At 41.5% G+C, this 23,982-nt stretch overlaps 1 protein-coding gene across 1 annotated transcript in view; it reads right to left on the bottom strand.

Annotated features, from left to right (window-relative positions):
- gabbr1b (gamma-aminobutyric acid (GABA) B receptor, 1b) overlaps positions 1-100 on the bottom strand; it is a 223,113-nt gene extending 223,013 nt beyond the window's left edge. The window contains exon 1 of the mRNA XM_037535400.1: positions 1-100. This exon is cut by the window's left edge and continues 614 nt beyond it. The gene's annotated coding sequence lies outside the window, so the exon portion shown is untranslated.
- Between the last annotated feature and the right edge of the window lie 23,882 nt (positions 101-23,982).

The following is a 23,982-nucleotide window of genomic DNA, read 5'->3' as shown; positions in this document are numbered from 1 at the left end:
ATGGGAATGATGGAAAATCCACACGATGAGGCGCACACGGAGGACGATGGAGCACCATACCTGACCCCCCTCCTCTCTCTCTCTCTCTCTCTCTCTCTCTCTCTACTCAGTCCCCTCTCTCGCTCACGACGTCACGGAGAGACGCAACGCTGCTCTTCCTCCTCCCTCATACTCTCTCTCTCTCTCTCTCTGCAGTCCGCACTTTGAAGCCCACACGCTACAAGAAAACGCGTTATGTACGCATTATTTTCCCCTCCACCTCTATCTGGACAAGCCCCGCCTTGCTGCTCTGTCATTGGCTGGTAATGTGCTGCTTCGCTCTCCGATTGGCAGACTGCTAGAATACGAATTAACCAGCCAATCACACCACAGGAGAAGGGACATTGCTAGTCAATCTAGAGCGGAATGAGGATCATTATTAGTGATAATAATGAAGAAGGGACACTTTTAGCCAATCACAGCACACGAGAAGGGACAATGTTAGCCAATCACAGCATATGAGAAGGGACATTGTTAGCCAATCACAGCATATGAGAAGGGACATTGTTAGCCAATCACAGCATATGAGACGCTGTTAGCCAATCACAGCATATGAGACGCTGTTAGCCAATCACAGCATATAAGAAGAGACATTGTTAGCCAATCACAGCATATGAGACGCTGTTAGCCAATCACAGCTCCGGAAAAGGGACGCTGTTAGCCAATCACAGCATATGAGACGCTGTTAGCCAATCACAGCATTTAAGAAGAGACGCTATTAGCCAATCACAGCTCCGGAAAGGGACGCTGTTAGCCAATCACAGCATATGAGACGCTGTTAGCCAATCACAGCATATAAGAAGAGACGCTATTAGCCAATCACAGCTCCGGAAAGGGACGCTGTTAGCCAATCATAGCATATGAGAAGGGACAATGTTAGCCAATCACAGCTCCGGAAAAGGGACGCTGTTAGCCAATCACAGAACAGGAGAAGGGACAATGTTAGCCAATCACAGCTCCGGAAAAGGGACACTGTTAGCCAATCACAGAACAGGAGAAGGGACAATGTTAGCAAATCACAGCTCCAGAAAAGGGATGTTGTTAGCCAATCACAGCACAGGAGAAGGGACAATGTTAGCCCATCACAGCTCAGGAAAACAGATGCTGTTAGCCCCTCAAAGAGAAGACTGCGGATATTATTAGCCATATTATTATAAGCACAGAAAGAGGGTCATTATCAGCACCCACAGCTCAGGAGAAGGGACTCTATTAGCCAATCATAGCACAGGAAAACAAAATTTGATAGCCAATTACAGCTCAGCAGACGGCACTCTATTAACCAATTACAGTTAAGGAGAAGAGGCACTGTTAGCAAATCACAGCTGAGGAAAAGAGGCCCTATTAGCCTATAAGAAAGCAGACTGCAGGATATTATTAGTCAATCTAAGCACAATAGGAGGGACACTGTCACAAACACATCATTAGCCAATTACAGGTCAGGAGAAGAGACTCTATTAGCCAATTACATCTCAGGAGAAGGGTCTCTATTAGTCATTTACAGCACAGGAGAAAGGACTCTGTCAGATAATCACAAATTATTAATCAATCTAAGCGCAGAAGGAGGCGCACCATCAACCAAGTGAAGTGACACTTTTAGCCAGTCACAGTACAGGAGAGGGGACTCTATTACCCAATCACAACCAATCACAGTACAGGAGGCGGGGCCTTCCAGAAAATGGGTGGGGAAAAAAGTCTCCCAGTGCCATGATGAAGATGAGGCTGGTGGAAAAGGGGGAATTAGAGCTGATTGGCTGATGGAGAGACAGATGGTGTGATCTCGTCCTGGATAAATAGAGCAAAGCCCCCCTCCACCAAGCTGATGGCTTACAGACAGAGGCGGCCAATCAAAACGCCCCATCTCCTGCCCCACTCGCCCCCTGTGTGGTGTCAGTTTGATGTATGTAGTCATTGTGTGACCATAATACACACACTTGGTGCTGCTGGAGCTGCTGGGTGAGATTTCATTACGAGGAACGACAAAGATCAGCCCGTGCTGGAACCCTCTTTTGTCACTGCAGGGATTAACCAGTTTATTACTATTCATTACAGCTCTTGTTCAGCGTAAGAGCCATCCACACACGCGGCGAGAGCACACACAGCTCTAAATCCTGCGGCTCCGTGCCTTGGCAGTGGAAGTGGAGGATGAGTCATGGAGGCTGAAAAGGATATCTGAGTTTACAGTGAGACAAACATTCATCAAGTGATGCTGAGGCTGCATGAAAATGTTCAATTACGGGGCCGGTCAGTCAAGGCTGTGCAGCCTCTGGTCGATCGGCTGGCCTCAGAGCAATAAGAGAAACTTCTGTGTCTGAAGGGCTACAAAACAGCTGCTCTTCAGCTTGAGTGGAAATTAAGCATTTATTTTTTATAGTTTTATCCATTTTATCTAAAGAACAGTCATCACCCTAAAACTTTCCAGAAGTGCAGGTGCCCCCCTAATGAGTCAGCTAATGAGGAGGAATCGTTGAAAGACACTCAAAAGTAAAAATTAACTAAAGCAGAACACCGAGAGGAACCAAGACTCAAAACACCCTGAGACAAAGAGGAAGAAACAGTGAGAGGAACTGATACTTAAAAGGAAAACCCCTCCTAAGAGTGGAACAGTGAGAGGAACCAAGACTCAAAACATCCTGAAATAAAGAGAAAGAAACAGTGAGAGGAACTGATACTTAAAAGGAAAACCCCCCCTAAGAGTGGAACAGTGAGAGGAACCAAGACTCAAAACACCCTGAGATAAAGAGGAAGAAACAGTGAGAGGAACCAATACTTGAAAGGAAAAGTCCCCTAAGAGTGGAACAGTGAGAGGAACCAAGACTCAAAACAAAAACGTTCTAAAAGCATACGTAAGGAACCAAGACTCAAACGGAAAACCTATCTAGGAGTTACTCAGTGACAGGAACAAAGATTCAAAAACAAAAACTCCCTCAAGAGCAAGGAACAACTCCCTAAGAGCAGAACAGTGAGAGCAACCACAACTCAAAAACACCCTGAAGAGCATGAAGAGGAACCCCTGAGAGGAACCAAGACTCAAAACATCCTAAGATAAAGAGGAAGAACCAAGATTCAAAAGAGGAACCCATTCTCCTGTGCTGGCTGAATAGCGTGGTTAGGAAGCACGTTGGGTAAGTTTACAAGGAAGATTAGATTAGTGGTCTAACTATGATCTTTTAGGCCCCGCTGTTAAAAAGTAATGAGCCCCACATACAAAAGTGATCTTTAATGAATAAAAAATGACGGTGTAATTTACTTATTTACTTGTTACCAATCATGTGTATTAAGCTGTCACAGCTGCCCCTGAGTCAGTGGTGTAAAAGTGATTAAATAGCAATATAAAGAAGCCGATGAGGACATTACTGGGCCTGGTGGCTACAGACCACTACAGTCCCCACTACAGTGCCCACTACATTCCCCACTACAGTCCCCAGTGCTGTTGCGACATCTGCAATACAAGAAGTAATGCCACTGTATTCATTCACCGCCACAATATCCACCAAAGAATCAACACCCCCCTCCCCCACGCCCCCATAAAACATAAAATCAATGCCAACCCAACTGCCAACCAACATACAACAACAGAGGTTTATATTCAGTTCTTTCACTGATTTTTGCCGTTTTGATTTTTGAACAAGAAGACACTGAAAAATAGCTTCAAACCAAAGGCTCAAACCTCAAATCTAGAAAAAAAATGCTGACCTTAAAAGTCTATTAGAAGATTGCTAGAAGGAAAGTTCAGTCCATTGGTTCTGGCGGACTGTTTGGGGCAGTTGTGGGCTGGAGGATAGGTGAGCTGGCCCTGTGACCGGAAGGTTGCCGGTTCAATCCCCACTGCCGACAGCACATGACTGAGATGTCCTTGAGCAAGACACCTAACCCCCAACTGCTCCCCGGGCACCATAGATAGGGCTGCCCACTGTTGCGGGCAAGTGTGCTCACTGCCCCCTAGTGTGTGTATTCAGTAGTGTGTATGTGGTGTTTCACTTTACGGATGGGTAAAATGCAGAACTGGAATTTTCCCGTTTGTGGGATTTAAAAAGTATTACCAACTCCATTTCCCAGAAGTTCCTGGGAGGTCGTGTGACTGTGGTTCCACCAACCAGCACTCATCCTCGATATTGATCTGTTTAACCTGGTCTCTGTATCATGTGATCACACCTAGCTAGGATATAAGCCTGGGCTTTAGACTGGATCAGTGGGATGTATTGCTTCTGTCTTTAGAGCCACTGAGCGGTTATTCTTATCAGGACCGAAACTAGAATCAGAATTTTAGGGCCAGAAAATGTGACCTATGTCTCATAGTGAATAAAATGGCCAAATATGAGGATTACACCAACTGTAAGTCTCTTGTTTAGTTTTCATTCACTTCATTTTTTGGAAAAAATTATTTTTTGTACCCATCCATAACGGTTATGGCACTTTTATTGCTTCATTTGTTCCTTCACCAGCCCTGTGCTCGCCCATGAACCGCTATTACTGTTCCACAACCCGCTTTGCCTCCTAACCTGTTTAAGTTTATTTAACTAATATTTGAAATACTCATTTGTGTGTTTGGTTTCAGCTGAAAATACATACTGAAACCCACCCCAAATCAAGCAAGAGTTTCCTACTGATTTTATTTAATTTTCCTCTCTCTGTTTCCCTCTCTGCATCTCTGTCCTCAGTGATTACTGCACAAAAGCACACATCAAACATACATTATAAAAGTTTGTCTGTACCAAACCCATGGACTGGTGACCTCTCCAGGGTTTATCCTGCCTTCCGCCCGATGAGAGCTGGGATAGGCTCCAGTACCCCCCCATGACCCTGAGGGAGAAGCGGCTAAGAAAGTGTGTGTGTGTGTGTGTGTGTGTGTGTGTGTGTGTGTGTGTGTGTGTGTGTACCAAACCCCAGCTAACAGGAAAGGCAGCTACTCATACAGTTAATGAGGCAAAATGCAGCCTAACGTACCTGCTGATGTCTTCATAAAGTTGGCTACATAATAATATACCATCAATATGATGATTCACAGTGAACCTTGTCATGTCAGTTGTAGTATGTTTTGTATAGGTAACAAAATACAGCTTTAATTTCTCATCTAGTCACTAATCCAGCCTAGTTTGAAGCCTGCAGCCTATACTGAGCAGTTGCTGCAGCTAGCCTACAACATGCTGATTTAGCCAGCAACATTGTGAGTGCTCCAAAATAAAGAAATGACCAACAAGGTTTGCATTTTACAAGCATAATAAGTAAATAATGCTCATAAACTCTTACATTTTTTACCATAACTATGTTATACTATGGAACACAAGTGTAAAATAATACAATATATACAATATTCAATACACATGTGCAGAGAATACAGTAGAGTAAATATGAAAAACTTACAATCAAAACAGGCAGTACGCGGTACTGAGTCTATGTGGAGCTGTGCAAAGGGGGACGTAACATACTATGACAGATTAGCAGATAGTCTTGCGTATATTAAGATTAAGAGACCCGTATTAGTCCCACAATGGGGAAATTTCAACTCCGCATTTAACCCATCAGTGAAGTGAAACACCACATACACATTAGTGAGCACACACACACACTAGGGGGCAGTGAGCACACTTGCCCAGAGCGGTGGGCAGCCCAATCCGCAGCGCCCGGGGAGCAGTTGGGGGTTCGGTGTCTTGCTCAAGGACACCTCAGTCATGTGCTGTCGGCTCTGGGGATTGAACCGGCGACCTTCTGGTCATGAGGCTGGATCCCTAACCTCCAGCCCACAACTGCCCCCAGATATATGAGCGTAGCAGTCACTGAAGTAGCAGCCAGAGTGGGCAGTTGAGTTAATGGCCAAACCACATCTTTTCTGAGGTGACCTGAGAACCAGTCACTGCTCACTGTGTGGTTTCAGCGCATTTTCGACACTGAATCTCATAAAACACTTCAGAAACTTCAGAGGACCTCAGTGTCCTCACGCTAGTCACAAACAGGGCAGGTTGTTAAGTAGTGATTGGAGGGTCAAGGAAATAAGGCGGAGCTTGGCAGATTTTGATTGGCCATAATACAGTGACCGTCCCAGAAATGCGGCCTAAGAAATTCTGTCCCCATTTGGTTGGGTTATCCTGTGATACCGTGGCTGCGAAAGCAGGAAAGTGAAAATGTCCTTCTGAAGCAACTGAGGTCTGGAGCTCGGTGTCCTCATAGCCAGTTGTGACCCTGATCCTATTATGTTTTATGTGATCCTGTTATGTCTTTCCTTTTTCGTATCTGGATCTTCCCGGATTTGACCTCTGCCTGTTGAGTGACCACAATTTGGGATTGCGTTCAAACCAATGAAGCCTCGTTCTCTGATGTTCACTGCACACGTCTGGCCAGTTCTGTCTCACTTTGTCTGACTCCATTCTTCCCTTTTTGGATCCTTTCAGCCTAAAACAAAAACAGAATGGAAGTCAACTCCTAAAAGGAGAAATAGCAACTAAATGTAAAGGATTAGGATGATTAGGATTAGTCTTCCCTGTCAGATCTAGACCTGCTGGAGTCTCTGCTGCTCTGTTTTACTGTAATCTGTGGTCAGCCACTCTTTACAGAGCTGACTCTGTGTTTTTGTTTACTTTCTCTGCCGAGCTGATCAGCTGCCCACCCTGTGCGTCTGATGCTGTTGCCTCTTCTGCCTTGATTGGTGCCGCTGCTCACCGGCCTTCTGGACCAGCTTGACCACCACTGAGCTTCTTGCTTTACAACGCTGTGCAGTCCTCACCCTCAGATCTTCTCTTTTCCCACTTTACTATAATACTTCATACTAATAATGTTTGCTATCCGGTGTCGACCATAGGAGGATGGGTTCCCCTTCTGAGTCTTGGTTCCTCTCAAGGTTTCTTCCTCTTTTAGGGAGTTTTTCCTTGCCACTGTCACCGCTGGCTTGCTCATGGGGGCTCGGACCCGGATTTTCTTTTCTTTTCTCTTCTCTCTGTAATCCTAATTGTTTTGTAAAGCTGCTTTGTGACAACACCTGTTGTAAAAAGCGCTATATAAATAAATTTTGCTTGCTTGCTTGCTTGAAAGGACGATTGATTTACTTATTTACAAATATACTTCATCACAATTTCACCTCAAGCACATTTAAATAGATAAATGGAACTAATTGCTACTCATGTCTGGTCCACATGAGCATAAGGAGTGCACAATTTCCAGAAGCAGGTCTGGAGTTCATGCATCCATTAGGTTCTTATGGGCCTCTATATGGCTGCTTTCAGCAAATAAAAATGACAATGTAATTTGCTTGTGTACCCAGTATTATTGTCTCAGACAAATCACTGCTTTCACAGCGTGCCACTCCACCCACTAGCAGCTTACGTTATCCTAAATGTTTACAGCAAACTACCTATTTAAGACTTTAACGTGATAAATACTGAATAAATCATGATGCAGGCTGTGGAGGGTCAGTTTTAGAAATGGTTATCAAGGGTGAGCTGCCTTATGAATAAAGGTATATGAGTAGATCTTTGAAACGAGTAGGTCTTTCTGTGACAATCAAAAAAGCTCATTAGAGAATCATGACATGAAGCACATTCAGCAGCCCTCGCACTGCTGAAGCATAAAGACGTAGAGCGGCCCACTGAGCGCATGAGCGCTGATCTCATACTTCATTTGTGGAAATTACGCTCAGCTTTCTCAGCTTACATGCAAACAACATCGGCATAAATGACACAACGGTCATGCAGAGAGAAAAAGGGCAATACTGTCTGGATACACTACTGTAATCGTTCATCCGTGTACACTCACGCTCTCCAACAAAAGCCGCCGCTCAGCCCAAACAGTGCATTACGCTGGAGTGCTTCATTATTCTAGCAGGGAAATTGTTTCTCTCTTTTTTTTTGTACAAAGGAGTTTCCATTTACATATGCAAAGGCATGCCATGGAATGAAGCAATTTACATAAATATTCTTCTGCAGTTCCACTGTGGGGAGCACGCATTTGAATAAAGATCCGCACTGGGTTTCTACAGCAGGTCCATAAGCATCCACTACACCCGGAAAGCTCATTGTCGCTTATTTACAACTCATAGTACTTAATAGTCAGTTTCTTCCTGTCATCATGCAGCTTACGGATAGTTTGATCCTGTTTACTTTCCGCTAAGAGTTGAATGCAGTAATTTAACGCCGTCGATGCAGAAGCTCGTGCAAAGTCAGAGGCCATTAAGTACAGAACATGTATATTTTACAGAAAGTTAGACAGAAGCCTCAACAACTAAATATAATATCAGATATTTCGGCGTTTACACTGTCCACACTGTCTTTGCATTAGAGGCTCCATTCTTTATCATTTTCTCAAAGAAATCTGCAGGGATGTTTTGAGGTTCAGTCTTAGAGGTTGACTGTTTTTGTAATCGTACAGTTAAACTCAAATGTCCAGTTTCTCGTGCAAATGTTCCTCTTCTTTGTCCGTCTCCTTTTCTCAGCGAGGTTCTTCTTGAGCAGCTACACATCCTTTCAGACCCACAGCGCTGAGTCGTCTTCTCACAGTGGAAGATGGACAGAAACACCTGTGGATGTTTTCAGATCTGAAGCAGCTTGATTTTCTCCTCTCTCTCAAAGATGAAAGCTTTAAGTGCTGTTTATCTGATGGGGGCAGGTTTGGCATCTACCAGGTCTTCCAGGTGGATGTTAGGCAGCCCATTTTCTCTTTGGACTCCAGTTTTGGAAACTCCTGTTTTTTTATATCCACTCACTGGCCACTTTATTAGATACACCTTGCTAGTAAAAGGTTGGACCCCCTTTTGCCTTCAGAACTGCTTTAATTCTTCATGGCACACTTTCAACAAGGTGTTGGAAACGTTCCTCAGAGATGTTGGTTGGTTATTTGAGTTACTGTTGCCTTTCTATCATCTGGAACCAGTCTGCCCATTCTCCTCTGACCTCTCACATCAACAAAGCATTTTCGTCCACACAACTGACCGCTCACTGGATGTTTCCTCTTTTTCGGACCGTTCTCTGTAAACCCTAGAGATGGTTGTGCCGTGAAAATCCCAGTAGATCAGCAGTTTCTGAAATACTCAGACCAGCCCGTCTGGCACCAACAACCACTCCACGTTCAAAGTCCCTTAAATCCCCTTTCTTCCCCGTTCTGATGCTCGGTCTGCACTTCAGCAAGTTGTCTTGACCACCTCTACAGGCCTAAATGCACTGAGTCGCGGCCATGCGATTGGCTGATCAGCTATTTGTGTTAACAAATATAATATATACTGTGTTCATGTGGACACAGATGCATGACACGGCAACAATTTGATGTTTATTCAACTTTTATTTATTAATATTTGAGCTGGAACTTCAGTGACTGCCTATATGGACATGTACAAATGTCTGTAAGATCTATTTCACATGCAAAGTTTGAACTGCCTTGTCAAATTACATGCTCTGTTGATTTTCTAAGTGGAAATGTTTTAACACATCCTCTACAGAGAGCACACCTCAATATACGATTTCATAAAAATAAGCCTCGTTCTTGTTTGCAATAAAACTTCATGCACTGATGAATGTTAAATTCATATATGATTGCTGAAAAACACATTATTTTGTCTCTAATGCACAGCACCGAATGTCGTGAACCCTTTTCATGGACACGTCCACACAATACAATACTGTATACATAATAAAAATACATCGATACATAAATTATTCAGTGAGCATCATTCGTTTGCTTTGAAATATATTCTATAGCCTTGGTAGTCTGTATATATACTGGAATATACATGACACAAACCCTTTAGACTCAACTGGAGCTCTGCTCTGATGACAACAATCATTGTTACATTTGCACACATTTAAATATCAATTCTGAGAGCAATGATACTTTGAGAAATACATAAAAAAAATACCCAAAAAATCATACTAATTGTATTTGATACCTAATAAACAATGAAATCTTTTGTAAATGTAAACAAATGCTTCAGGAGGATATTCATGAACTGCATTGAATGATTTTCCTTTGATGCATCACTGAAGGATCACACAGTGTTAGAATCAGCTCCACTCACGCTGAGTCACTCACTTTTGTGTCCTTTATTTGACCAAGTTGTGAATTACATTTTATAATTAACTATAAAAAATGAATTAGAAACCCTTCAGCACTACGAGCCCAAAGTGAGGGCAGATGTGCTTGATTTGTGAAGCCACAGCTGTTAAATGTATTGGGTCATGTTTTATAATATCGTTTTGTTGCTAACAGGTAACAGCATGAATGAATAGTGCTGTATTAAAGCCAACCTGCCATCAAAAGTGGTCTATTTAACTCGTGCAACGATAAGGGAGATGAAGAAGCAGGATGCAGGCGCAAGTCCAGGGTTTTATTGTAATCCATAACAAAAAGAATCAACAAAAGTACATAGAAAAGGGAAAATCCGTGAGTTAATTACTAGCTAATTATGTTAAAACATTAAAATGGCAGAAGACTGCTTGATGGTTGCTAAAGTGTTGCTAAGATGTTGCCCAGTGGTTGCTACGGTATCCAAGGTGGACAGAAATGTGTTGCTAGATGCTACCTTACACTTCTACCTTAAATTCACTGCCACCTTAAATTTACTGATATTGGACATTCAGTACTACCTTAAATTCACTGATATTGGATGTTCAGTAGAACCTTAAACTCACTGCCACCTTAAGTTTAATGCCTCCGTAAATTCATTGCCACCTTAAATTTAATGTCGCCTTAAATTCACTGCCATATTAAATTAGTTGGCTTAATTTTAACTACTATCTTATCTAAACTACTATCTTATCTAATTGCCAATAATCACTGCCAAGAATTATCAAATTTTAACTACTACCTTAAATTCACTGCCACAATGAATTCAGTGCTACCTTAAATGCAGTGCCACCTTAAATGCATTATTTGTGCTTTTATTGCTGTGCATTAGGCTGTAAGCATGTGAGTCTGTGTATAATGTGTCTGTATAAGAGATGTGCATTGTGAAGGAAACCAGTAAACAACTGGGAAAACACAAAACAATACTCGATACTGATTTATCTCAGAACCGCATGTTAGAGAAGTAATTTGTCAAGCCTAAACCTATCAAGCCAGATGTAAGACATCCTTCCTGAGGTGATGCCGTACGCAGATGGGATGCGGCTCGTTTTGACAGGGCATTTTTAACATCTGCATCAGCGCTGTCGCGACACCCTTGTGGTTTTTTCCTCTATTCGCCTGCGCTTTGCACAAATATCGTGAGTTCCTGTAGCTCACAGCTCTTAATCCTATGACACCAGAACCTGACAGGTGTGGATAATTAATTACTGATCCCCCAACATCACAGGCGATTATGCGTCTGTACTCCAGGGCGAGGGAGCTAACCCAATAAAGCAGACTGCCTCTCGTATTCACAGCTGCAAAGGCGAGTCGAGTCACACTCTCGCCCGCTGCCTCTCAGACGAGCGTCTGCACTGAACATCCATGACAGCTTTTCATCAGCCCTGTCTGGCTCAGTTTCAACCCCAAATTACAGCTCTCCTCATCTGAATAATCTCTTGAAGGCCTTAAATGAGTTCAAGCACACTGCATGAAAGATATGAGCAATACACTACTAATATAACTACTAGTACTAAGTACTAAGTACTACTGCTACTACTATTAAAGTATCATTGTATTCAATCTACACTGTTTATACTGAGATGAAAACAGCACTTCAACGGCTTGTCAATATTTTTTTCTCCTTACTCCAAATGTAGTCAATCACCCGAGACCTGTTTGGTGTCCGACGCTTGCTTCTTTAGTTTTGAGCTGGAGCTACAACCAATGTTCAAAATACCCCCTGGTATTCCAGGGGTCCCATCTTGGCTGGCTACTCCAGTGTTGGCTGGCTGCTACCTCACCCACCATAGCAGCACTGATGCTAGCTTCATGTTTGCTTTTGGATACGCTCTTTTCTGGTTTGGTTTGGTTTCCACACTCTAACTGAAATATTACACATCACATCTTGTGTTTTTGGTTTGAGAAATAAGCAGTAATTCACTCTCTCCACCAGCCTTGTGGAAAACTGGGCAAGTTTTCAGATCTACAAATAAGATAAGATAATCCTTTATTAGTCCCACAACAGGGAAATTCTCAGTGATACAGCCGCAAAGGGATGGCACGGCACTCAAGAGAAAGAAAAGAAGGAACAAGAAGAGAATTAACAAGCAAGTAATCAACTTTGTTAATTCCTTAACAAGGTTTTTACAGTTTGTTACTTGTTACTATATTTAAGCAATAGAACACCAGAGGGAGTGTGTTATCATGAAATAACATCACGGCTGTGATTTGGTTGCCATAGATCATCACATCACAGCTCCGCTCAGTCGCTGCACTGCCGGCAGTTCGTTCAGCTCCTTACATTAAATTCCCAAACTGTCGTCACCACTGAGCAGCTTTTTAGTTTTTTATTGCAAAAGTTTTATGGCTCAGTCTGATTTGGCGAGACTCTGAAGATCAGACGCATTTGACGAATGGTGTTGGGTTCATTTCTGGCTGATTCCAGGTTGTTCAGCTGTTCTTCTTCTGTCACAGCTGCCGACTGAAAAGCTGCTGAGTGGTGATGACAGGTTAGGAATTTAGTGTCGTCTCATCTTCAGAGTCGGACCAAATCGGCTGTCGGTCAAATGTGATCTTAAAAGTGTCCGTTTTCTGTGTGTGAAAGTTTTGAAAAAATGGCTTGAGCGTCTCCTACAACTGGCAAAGTCGTTGCTTAGCAACAGCATCTTAGTGGAGTGATACAGTGTTTATGAAAAACATCCTGAAACATACTGAACACAGAAAATGATGAATTCACAGTATGTTCTGTAGGTCTGTGAGGTCTAATGGGGGTGGAGGGGGTTCTACTGGGAACAGTGGTGGTTGTACAGTCTAACAGCAGTAGGAAGGAAGGACCATGGCTGCCAGAGTCTCAGGCATGGGGTGGGAGCTGTCTGGACGCTAGTCTGGCTAACATCCTCCTGTCTCCCACCGTCTGTAATGGGTCTAGGGGGCTTAACAGGACAGAGATGACCCTCTTAATGAGTCTGTCAAGTCTCTTCCTATCCGCAGATGAGATGCTGCTGCCCCAGTAGACCACTCCAAAGAAGACGGCTGATGTCACAACGGTTTTGAAGAAGGTACTCAGGGGCGCCCCCTGCCCTCCAAACAACCTCAGTCTTCTGAGCGGGTAGAGTCTGCTCTGGCCTTTCCTACAAATTGCACTAGTGTTTTCTGACCGGTCCCATCTATTGTTGAGATGCTATGCTACAGCTTTATGGCTAATGGCTAAGTTTTTCAGTTTCCCAGGCATAGTTACAGTTTCTAAGCTATGAAAGGCCAACTGGGTGGACCAGTGGCTATTTGTCTGTAAATTACATAAACTAAAGAGTGGTCTCTTACTTTTGCAAAGTACTGTATGTCTTGGCTGATTGACTACATTTGTTACACTGGGAAAAATGGGGTAGATTTTTTTCTCCCCAAAGGATTACTTTGGTAACGATAGTAATTACATCTAGTGGATTTCTGCTGATTTGCTTGCTTTTTCTGTCCCACTTCCAAAATCAGACCTGTTCAGACCCCAGAAACAAACAAAAGTAGGTGCTATATAAGTTACAAGGAAATTATACACTTAGGCCCAATCCCATTTCTTCTTTTTATCCCTACCCTTTGTTTTCCAGTGACACCCTAACTCGGTTAGGTTGCAAGGGGTAGTGATTGAAACCTTGCCCTACGACAACCCTAAAATAAAAATACAAACATTGCTTCATTAAGAGGCTACTAGTGCTGCTCTGTAGGTGACCCTGCCCGTCTTCAGCAATAGCACAGAAGGAAAAAAATCAGCTCCTCACTGCTGGGCTTTGTTTACATTTATGGTATCATATGCTTTCAAAGAGGGGGCAATTATTTATTATCACCCACTGCTAATTAATTGGTGATATGAAGCTGAAGTCAGACATTCAAAAGCCTCTTCTTCAAATTTTCCCGTTCCACCTTAAATTGTGCAGCAGTTACATTTTGGTGCTTCAGGCGTCAAAACTGCTGGACTATTTAAGGTGGAACAGGAAAGTTAGCTAGGTAGAATTGAAACGACATTAAACTATAATCATTAAATACAGTGGTTATTGTAATATTTTAAGGGAGAAAATATTTACATTTATGGGTTTCTTTGGTCGCTCGCACAGCCATCTTACCGTTTATTTTTTATAGCACTCGGTTTGAGAGTGTATTTCTGGAAAACCTTGTTTTGGAAGCCGTGCAGCCCTAACACTTCGCCCTACCCCTCTATCTCAACAAAAATAGGGACACCCTACCCCATGAACGCACAAAACAGAGGGCTAAGGGCGAAGTAGTAGGGGCGAGGGGTGAAATGAGATTGGGCCTTACTGTCACCTAAAACTCTTACCTCTTAGTACTTGCACTCACTGTCCACTTTAAGAGCTCCATCCACCCTACAGGTCCACTACACAGCTGTACAATTACAGACTGTAGTTCATCTGTTGCTGCTGATTCCTTACATAAAAGTACTCTAAATAATTGTTCAAGCTGCAGAATAATCCTCCTTCCACAGGTGAACTTTAACCAAGCAGACATCATAAACTTTCAGATTCTCCGAGTGACTCAGATTCTGCAGATTCCAATGGATCGCTTCCAACACAGCCTGTCCAGCCAAATATCACTCAGCGCGGATGACTTATCTCTGTCTGCCTGTTCCAGTATCATCCCTCTCCATCTCTATTTCCAACCTCTCAGATTAGCTCACTTTCTTCTTGCACGTTCCCTCCCCTTGACTCTCAACAAAGTCTTTGGTCAGTCTCTTTCAAGGTTATTTAAAGACAGGTAAGTACTGAGCGATAAAAACACACACACACAACATGGCTGCCAAAAAACATAAAAGACTGGCACAAAAAATAAAAAAATCACGCCTACTATAAAGAGAATCCTGAACAAACACGGTGTTTATACAAGGAAATGCCACAGGTTTTTGATGTGCATATCAAAATCTAGCACTGAACACGAATAACGATGATAAATAATCTCTAGTTTTGACATTTATCCATCCATACCGGCTCTCTCTGCTCCTCAATACTAGGGTATACTTGGTCGTTATATTTGTAGTGTGCATCACAATGGACACCTGAAAGAAACGAAGACCTGAAAAAGACATTTTGACATAAATCAGATCTAAAAATGAAATTGATATAATGTTCGATATAACATGTCTGAATGAGAAATTTACACATAATGAACAGCTGAAAGAGAAATTTACACATAACGAACAGCTGAAATAGAAACTTACACATAACGAACAGCTGAAAGAGAAACTTACACAAAGCGAACAGCTGAAAGAGAAACTTACACAAAGCGAACAGCTGAAAGAGAAACTTACACATAACGAACAGCTGAAAGAGAAACTTACACATAACGAACAGCTGAAAGAGAAATTTACACATAACGAACAGCTGAAAGAGAAATTTACACAAAGCAAACAGCTGAAAGAGAAATTCATACATAATGAACAGCTGAAAGAAACTTTCACATAATGAACAGCTGAAAGAGAAATTTACACATAACGAACAGCTGAAAGAGAAACTTACACATAACGAACAGCTAAAAGAGAAATTTACACATAACGAACAGCTGAAAGAGAAACTTACACAAAGCGAACAGCTGAAAGAGAAACTTACACAAAGCGAACAGCTGAAAGAGAAACTTACACATAATGAACAGCTAAAAGAGAAATTTACACATAATGAACAGCTAAAAGAGAAATTTACACATAACGAACAGCTAAAAGAGAAATTTACACATAACGAACAGCTGAAAGAGAAACTTACACATAACGAACAGCTGAAAGAGAAACTTACACATAACGAACAGCTAAAAGAGAAATTTACACATAACGAACAGCTGAAAGAGAAACTTACACATAACGAACAGCTAAAAGAGAAATTTACACATAACGAACAGCTGAAAGAGAAACTTACACATAATGAACAGCTGAAAGAGAAATTTACACATAATGAACAGCTGAAAGAGAAATTTACACATAACGAACAGCTGAAAGAGAAATTTACACATAATGAACAGCTGAAAGAGAAATTTACACATAACGAACAGCTGAAAGAGAAATTTACACAAAGCAAACAGCTGAAAGAGAAATTCATACATAACGAACAGCTGAAAGAAACTTTCACATAATGAACAGCTGAAAGAGAAACTTACACAAAGCGAACAGCTGAAAGAGAAACTTACACAAAGCGAACAGCTGAAAGAGAAATTTACACATAATGAACAGCTGAAAGAGAAATTTACACATAATGAACAGCTGAAAGAGAAATTTACACATAACGAACAGCTGAAAGAGAAATTTACACATAATGAACAGCTGAAAGAGAAATTTACACATAACGAACAGCTGAAAGAGAAATTTACACAAAGCAAACAGCTGAAAGAGAAATTCATACATAACGAACAGCTGAAAGAAACTTTCACATAATGAACAGCTGAAAGAGAAACTTACACAAAGCGAACAGCTGAAAGAGAAACTTACACAAAGCGAACAGCTGAAAGAGAAATTTACACATAATGAACAGCTGAAAGAGAAACTTACACAAAGCGAACAGCTGAAAGAGAAACTTACACATAATGAACAGCTGAAAGAGAAACTTACACAAAGCGAACAGCTGAAAGAGAAATTTACACATAACGAACAGCTGAAAGAGAAATTTACACAAAGCAAACAGCTGAAAGAGAAATTCATACATAACGAACAGCTGAAAGAAACTTTCACATAATGAACAGCTGAAAGAGAAACTTACACAAAGCGAACAGCTGAAAGAGAAACTTACACAAAGCGAACAGCTGAAAGAGAAATTTACACATAACGAACAGCTGAAAGAGAAATTTACACAAAGCAAACAGCTGAAAGAGAAATTCATACATAACGAACAGCTGAAAGAAACTTTCACATAATGAACAGCTGAAAGAGAAACTTACACAAAGCGAACAGCTGAAAGAGAAACTTACACAAAGCAAACAGCTGAAAGAGAAACTTACACATAACGAACAGCTGAAAGAGAAACTTACACAAAGCGAACAGCTGAAAGAGAAACTTACACAAAGCGAACAGCTGAAAGAGAAACTTACACATAATGAACAGCTGAAAGAGAAACTTACACAAAGCGAACAGCTGAAAGAGAAATTTACACATAACGAACAGCTGAAAGAGAAATTTACACAAAGCAAACAGCTGAAAGAGAAATTCATACATAACGAACAGCTGAAAGAAACTTTCACATAATGAACAGCTGAAAGAGAAACTTACACAAAGCGAACAGCTGAAAGAGAAACTTACACAAAGCGAACAGCTGAAAGAGAAATTTACACATAACGAACAGCTGAAAGAGAAATTTACACAAAGCAAACAGCTGAAAGAGAAATTCATACATAACGAACAGCTGAAAGAAACTTTCACATAATGAACAGCTGAAAGAGAAACTTACACAAAGCGAACAGCTGAAAGAGAAACTTACACAAAGCAAACAGCTGAAAGAGAAACTTACACATAACGAACAGCTGAAAGAGAAACTTACACAAAGCGAACAGCTGAAAGAGAAACTTACACAAAGCGAACAGCTGAAAGAGAAACTTACACATAATGAACAGCTGAAAGAGAAACTTACACATAACGAACAGCTGAAAGAGAAACTTACACATAATGAACAGCTGAAAGAGAAACTTACACAAAGCGAACAGCTGAAAGAGAAATTTACACATAATGAACAGCTGAAAGAGAAACTTACACAAAGCGAACAGCTGAAAGAGAAACTTACACATAACGAACAGCTGAAAGAGAAAAATCAGCATAATGAACAGCTCAAAGGGACGGCTGTGGCACAGAACTCAATAAAGGGCTTTTTTTTAAGCTCTCAGTGTCATCATCTTTGCTCGCTTTCACAAACTCCCACACCTAATGTCACCTTCTCTCTCTGCAGTCTGCTCATTGCTCAGCCTCATGCTTCCCCATCTACCGCTCCTGTTCCCTCTCCACATTACAATTATCTGACGTTTCCGTCCCTCGCCTCTCGTCTCCCTCTCCTCTTCCTTATCAGCCTATGGCCTGTTTCTAAGTGCTTTTCTCTCTATATTTATGCTGTTGAATAATTGAAGCTGGGACACGGAGGATAATCTCCTTTTTCTCCCTCTCTTTTCATTAACTGTGGGTTTGCTCCTCTCTGGTGCGTTATCTGATCCATCTCGGGTGGCTGGAAAACCCCAGTGCGGGCAGGGCCCACTCATACAGCCAGAGCAGATATTACAAGCGCAGTGAAACCTTATAACTCTAGATTTCATGTGCACCAGCAGCATATAATGCAAGCAGAGGCCTGGTGAGGGCCTACTGCAACAAGTGGGCAACTCTGAGAATTGAATGAGGAAACTTGGGACAGGGGAACGGGGGAGCCGTTTTCATGGATTAAACTTAGTCTTGGAGGAAAATGCCGTGGTGGTGGTGTTCCACCATTAAAACTCTCATTAGGTCTAGGTTCAGTTTTCTTTGCATACCATTCTGCCTTATAACACCCCGTACATTCCCCTCTGCCATGAATGCATTTTAAAAATGTTTTATAACGACCATTTCGTGTACTAACTTTCTATAAGGTAGTCTTTTATCAGTAAACTTTTCAGACGTCTGGTTCCTATCACCACCACTGGGAACAGTTCTGACTCAGTTGGTTTCTCTGAAAAAGAGCCTTTCCCTCCAAACCACACTGAGTGACCCTTTTTTCATCTAAAGTAATCAATTTAGCAGAAATTCTGAAAAATTGCTGTAATTCCACTTTAATAAGGGCAGTCGTGGGCTGGAGGTTAGAGCACCGGCCCTGTAACCGGTTTGATACCCAGAGCCGACAGCACATGACTTGAGGTGTCCTTGGAGCAAGGCACCTAACCCCCAACTACTCCCCGGGTGCTGTGGATAGGGCTGCCCACCACTCCGGGCAAGTGTGCTCACTGCCCCCTAGTATGTGTGTGCTCACTAGTGTGCATGTGGTGCTTCACGGATGGGTTAAATGTGGAGGTGAAATTTCCCCATTATGGGACTAATAAGGGTCATTTAAATCTTAAAAACAACTTGACACGGTTTAGGCAGGTACATGATAGTTTGCACAGTGCTAATTCTTGGGGGTATAAGCTTTTATTACTTGTTAGTAGGTGTCAGAAATACAATAATGGTATTGTGATAAATGATATAGTATGGCATTATGTGCTTTTGAGCACACTGTGGAGATTATCAGTAGTTAAAGAACCACGGACTAATTTCCTGTTTTATTAAAAGAGAGCATAACTGGTCCTGTTTAGCTGGATTTAGTGCAGCAGTGAGAAACACTGAATAAAAGCATTGTGGGACAACTGGCTGTTTTTATCTGTTGCCGCTTATCAAACCAGCCATTGTAATGCTGATTGAGAAAATGTTACATTTTTGACACTACATTAGACTCATAGCTCAAGTGCAATACTAAGCAAACATCTATCTATCTATCTATCTATCTATCTATCTATCTATCTATCTATCTATCTATCTATCTATCTATCTATCTATCTATCTATCTATCTATCTATCTATCCATCTATCTATCTATCTATAACTTGACACAAATTATTTTCATTGTAAAAATGCTGCAAAATTTCATGGATAATACCTGTAAGTGCCTGTAAATAAACCCAACATATACTGTGTTTTAACATTGCTGTTGTTACTTTACATACATAGATTACAAAAACAAATGATCACCTTTATTTTACAGACACTTGTGTTTGTTTAAATTGTTGTAATTGTTATTAATATGGTAAGATATTATATGCACATAACGAATTAAACTAGGGAAACTGATGAATTATAGTAAAAGGCAATTCTAAGAAATTAAATTGAGTGTAATATTACAGAATTGTAACATCATTGAGAAAACATGAATTCACTGTTAAGTAACGCGTTTGTCCGACACCCCTGCTGCTGATGTTTTTACCATTTTTTCATTTTTTTAATGTAGTAAAACCTTCTAGATCCACCACTGCAAAAAACTGCAGCTACAATAAATGAAGTCGGCTATCCGTTATTATAAGAAGATTTAGAAAAGTCAGTTATAATCATTTGTCATACTGAGTGAATACAGTTTTACAGCTGAGTGCTTGGCAGTGTTTAAAGGGGCTACAACTTGATTACAAATATTAAAACCATCTCAATGATCCTAAGATCTGTGACTTGATAATCATTACCCAAAGCTTTGATTTGAGAAAAAAAAAAAGCAAACAAATCCTGAACAATGATCCTGAAACATTAGAGCAGTTTACTTCAAGCTTTTATTTTCTGGCAGAGGTCACACTTTGAATTAGGGATGAATCGATACCAATATGACTCCTTCTTATAGTGAGCTGAAGATCTGACGTGGTGCTATTTGAGATGTTTTTGCTTCACACCTGAAAAAGTCCAGCGGCATCCATCCTTCCACTCTGAGAAGACAGTGCTGTGTGTTTGGAGGTGTAACTTCACTGAGAAAACAAGTGTAAGATTACAAATGAAATAAAGAAGCTGCTGGTGTTCTAAAAATAATGGACTGTCCATCCCAGGGTCCAGTCCTCAATATCATTGACTGTGTTTGGGATTACTTGAATCATGATCTGCAGGAAGTATAACTTGGAAGACTGAACTTTTGAGGTGTGGAAACATCTCCCTGCAGGTTTCTAAGCACTGAATGATCTGATGTATTCAGTTATGCATAAGAACACAGACCCTAATCTCACTGGTGAAGTTCCTGCAGAGCAAATGTTTCTGAGAAGGTGAGTCTCCTTTTCTTCACCCCATAATCTGCTGCTGCTTTCATTACAGCAGTTTTACAATTACAATAAAGGGTAAAACATTTCTAAAGTATGGAAAATGAAGTGCGTTACTGAAATAGTCACGTTCCTCAAATATATGCAGGTCAAAACGAATGTGATGATTATAAACAGACAAATAGACCAGATTGAGACAAACCCCAGCCTCATAATTGCCCCTTGAACCCAAGATGTTCTTAATTCTTAAGTATAAAGGCTAAAACTGAAAACCTCACAGGTATGAGGACTTAAACAGGAAGACTTTATAGAAAGTAAACCATCACCTGATATGATGAATATAATCACTCACTGAATACATACCTTCAGCTTCCTGTCACGTCCTGCTTGTCCTGCCGTCACCTGTCTTTGCTTCTGTCTGTGTTGTCCTTGTTTATCTCCCCTCCTGTTCCCTATCATGTGCTTTTGCTGTTGTTTTGGTCTCTGTCTCCTCCCTCATTCAGCCTCCTTGTCATCTGCCTCATCTGTGTGTAGTCAGTAGCCCCGCCCCCATATTAGGCCCAGGTGTGTCTGGTTTGTTCCCTGTGTATTTGTTCCCTACTAGGCCATTTCTAACTATAAGCAGTTGCTGAGGGCCACCAAGTTACCAGAGGGGGCCTTGAATATTTATTATTTTTTTTTTGCTTTTGTCAAAAATGCAGCTTTTTAATTTTCTTACAATTTAAAAAAAAATGTATTCAGTCTTACAAAAAACATGATTGGGGTAGGTGGGATGAGAGAGGCCCCTCGAGAAAGATGAAGCTTTGGGCTCCCAGATGTTCAGACATGGCTCTGCTCTGGTTGTTTGTCTAGTTTGCTTGGTGTTTGTTTCTCAGGCCCTGTTTTGTGTGTTCACTGCTCTACGTTGGTTTTGCCCCTCAGTCTTGTGTTTTATTTATGTTTTTTCTTGAAGTCTCCTCCTCAACTGGACGGATTTTTCTCACGCTGACAGAATTACTCCGTCTTTGTTTTTCGATGCTATCAGACCTGTCTTCTCATTTTCTGATAACAGTCCAACTGTTTTCTTGTTTCATCACACAAACAGACTCTTGGCTGATGGTCTCTTCAGCATCAGCGTGTCCACCAGGACCTGCCTGACCGGCACATTCAGGAGGGAGATCCTGCTTCGCACCTTCACCCTGAGCAACTGGCGCAGTTTTGGCTGAGAGCAGACACCTTGTGAGAAAACCTCAGTGTTTCTGAGTGTTTTTCTCCAGAGCCTCAGTGTGTTGGCTACACACATGGCAGAGCGAGGCCGGATATCGGGCTGGTCCTGATCCACTTTCTCCCTTCTGGGCAAACAGTCAGGGCACGTTGACCAGCTGCAGTTGAGGGCATTGCAGGTCTTCTGCACCAGAGCACGCAGACCACGCAGACCACAAAAGTGCCCCTTCCTCTCTTTGGTTTCCGGGTGGGATGTAGATACTCTACACTGGTGCTGTCATTATTCTGCTTCTTGTTGGTTTTGCCAACAGCTGTGCTCACTGCAGGGTCAGGCACCTCCTCAGGTCCAGCTGTGGCCCTTGCAAAATCCTCTTTCTGAAGGCTTTCGTTTTTGTTAAGGTCTCTTGCTTTTCTTCAGATCTGTCTCTTTCTCCCGGTGTCTGAGGGGGGGGGTCTTGCTGAAAGGCCTCTTTTTTCAAGGTTGTTCTGTTTTTCCTTCAGTTGTCCCTCCCTTTCCTTGTAGAACAGCCTTTTTGTTACATTTCTCCTGATTTCCTTTTATGTGTCTGTTCATCCAAGAAGGTCTAAGTCTACATCTCCAGGAGGTCTTTCATGCATAGTCCGTATCACCATGAGTGGGTGATTCCCTCTGTGTCCTAGTCGTAGCCACATAATTGGCCAAGAGCTCTGAGGGGTGAGACTGTGCTGTGCGCAGGTCCTCTTCCTTTCCTTTTCTTGTTTTTTGTCCCTTTTTCTGGAGCCGGTTTGGGATCTGCCTGCTCTTCTGGAGACCTGCTCTTTGAATTTTCTTGGATTCGGGTCTTCTCAGTATTACCTGCAGTCTCGGAGTGGACAGCGTCTCTTTTTTCTTTTGGCTTTTCATCTGAAGTCTTGTGCACGAAAGAATCTCTGGCTGCAGCACCCGAGAGGCCAGTTTCTGATCCATCAGGGCTTTTTAGGGCAGAACACACACGATCTACATGAGCAGTATGGCTCGCCTCCATCGCTTGACTGCAATTCTTCCACAAACCTCCAGATCCTGCCTCAGCTGGTCAGCACTGTCCTACAAATTCAGGAGATTAAAGGGTTTAGTGGAATTAGTGGAATAAAACACACTTCTGCACACTTTAATGCACAATTACTGTTTATGTGCTGAATTTAACATGTTAAAACAAATAAACAAAATGTGGGCTGTGCAAAAAATTTGGAACATTTTATATTTTATGGTTACATTTTTTTCCAGTATGTTGTTCTGAGCAAATAAATGAACGTTGCGCATCAAAATGTGCAGAAAAGCCACATATAAGTGTGTCTCTGTAGACAATGTTCACTCATTTTCACTTGAACAGGGGCTCGGACTTTTAAATATGACTGTGAATGAACGTTCAAGCTGATGCTTATGAGATTTTTTCTGATTGGAAAAAAATGCTAATGGCTAATGCTAACACTGCTACATGCTAACAGCAAGTAGTGATGTCAGTATCTTGGCAATAGTCATGACGTGCTGCTGCCTGGCAAGCAAAACCGCTTTAATTCAGTTTTGGGAATCAATTAATTACACACTTATAATCTTAATCAATAAACACACACACATCATCTAAGCTGCTTCTCCTTCTGGGTCGTGGGGGGTGCTGGAGCCTGTCCCAGCGGTCATCGGGCGGTCATCAATAAACACTTAGTTCATAATTATAAAGTCAAATATTTCCTTGCTGATGAAAGACTTAAAGGATTAAAAAGCGCAACAAGGAGTTATACATAAGCAGCATATAATACTACTAATAATTTAAAAAATAATTAAAAAGCATAAGGACCATAAGTTTCATATACTAAACAACAAAAATGTATTAAGAAATCCTATTAAAACAACATTTCTGAGGAAAATGTAAATAGTATTAGATGAAATAGCAATATTTAATCATTTAATGCATTAACAAGTAACAATCTCTACATTATATTTTAAATGTAATT

The sequence above is a fragment of the Pygocentrus nattereri genome, chromosome 27 (assembly GCF_015220715.1).
Source record: "Pygocentrus nattereri isolate fPygNat1 chromosome 27, fPygNat1.pri, whole genome shotgun sequence".
In the NCBI taxonomy this organism is placed as follows: domain Eukaryota; kingdom Metazoa; phylum Chordata; class Actinopteri; order Characiformes; family Serrasalmidae; genus Pygocentrus; species Pygocentrus nattereri.
This window is presented reverse-complemented; position numbering and strand designations above follow the sequence as displayed.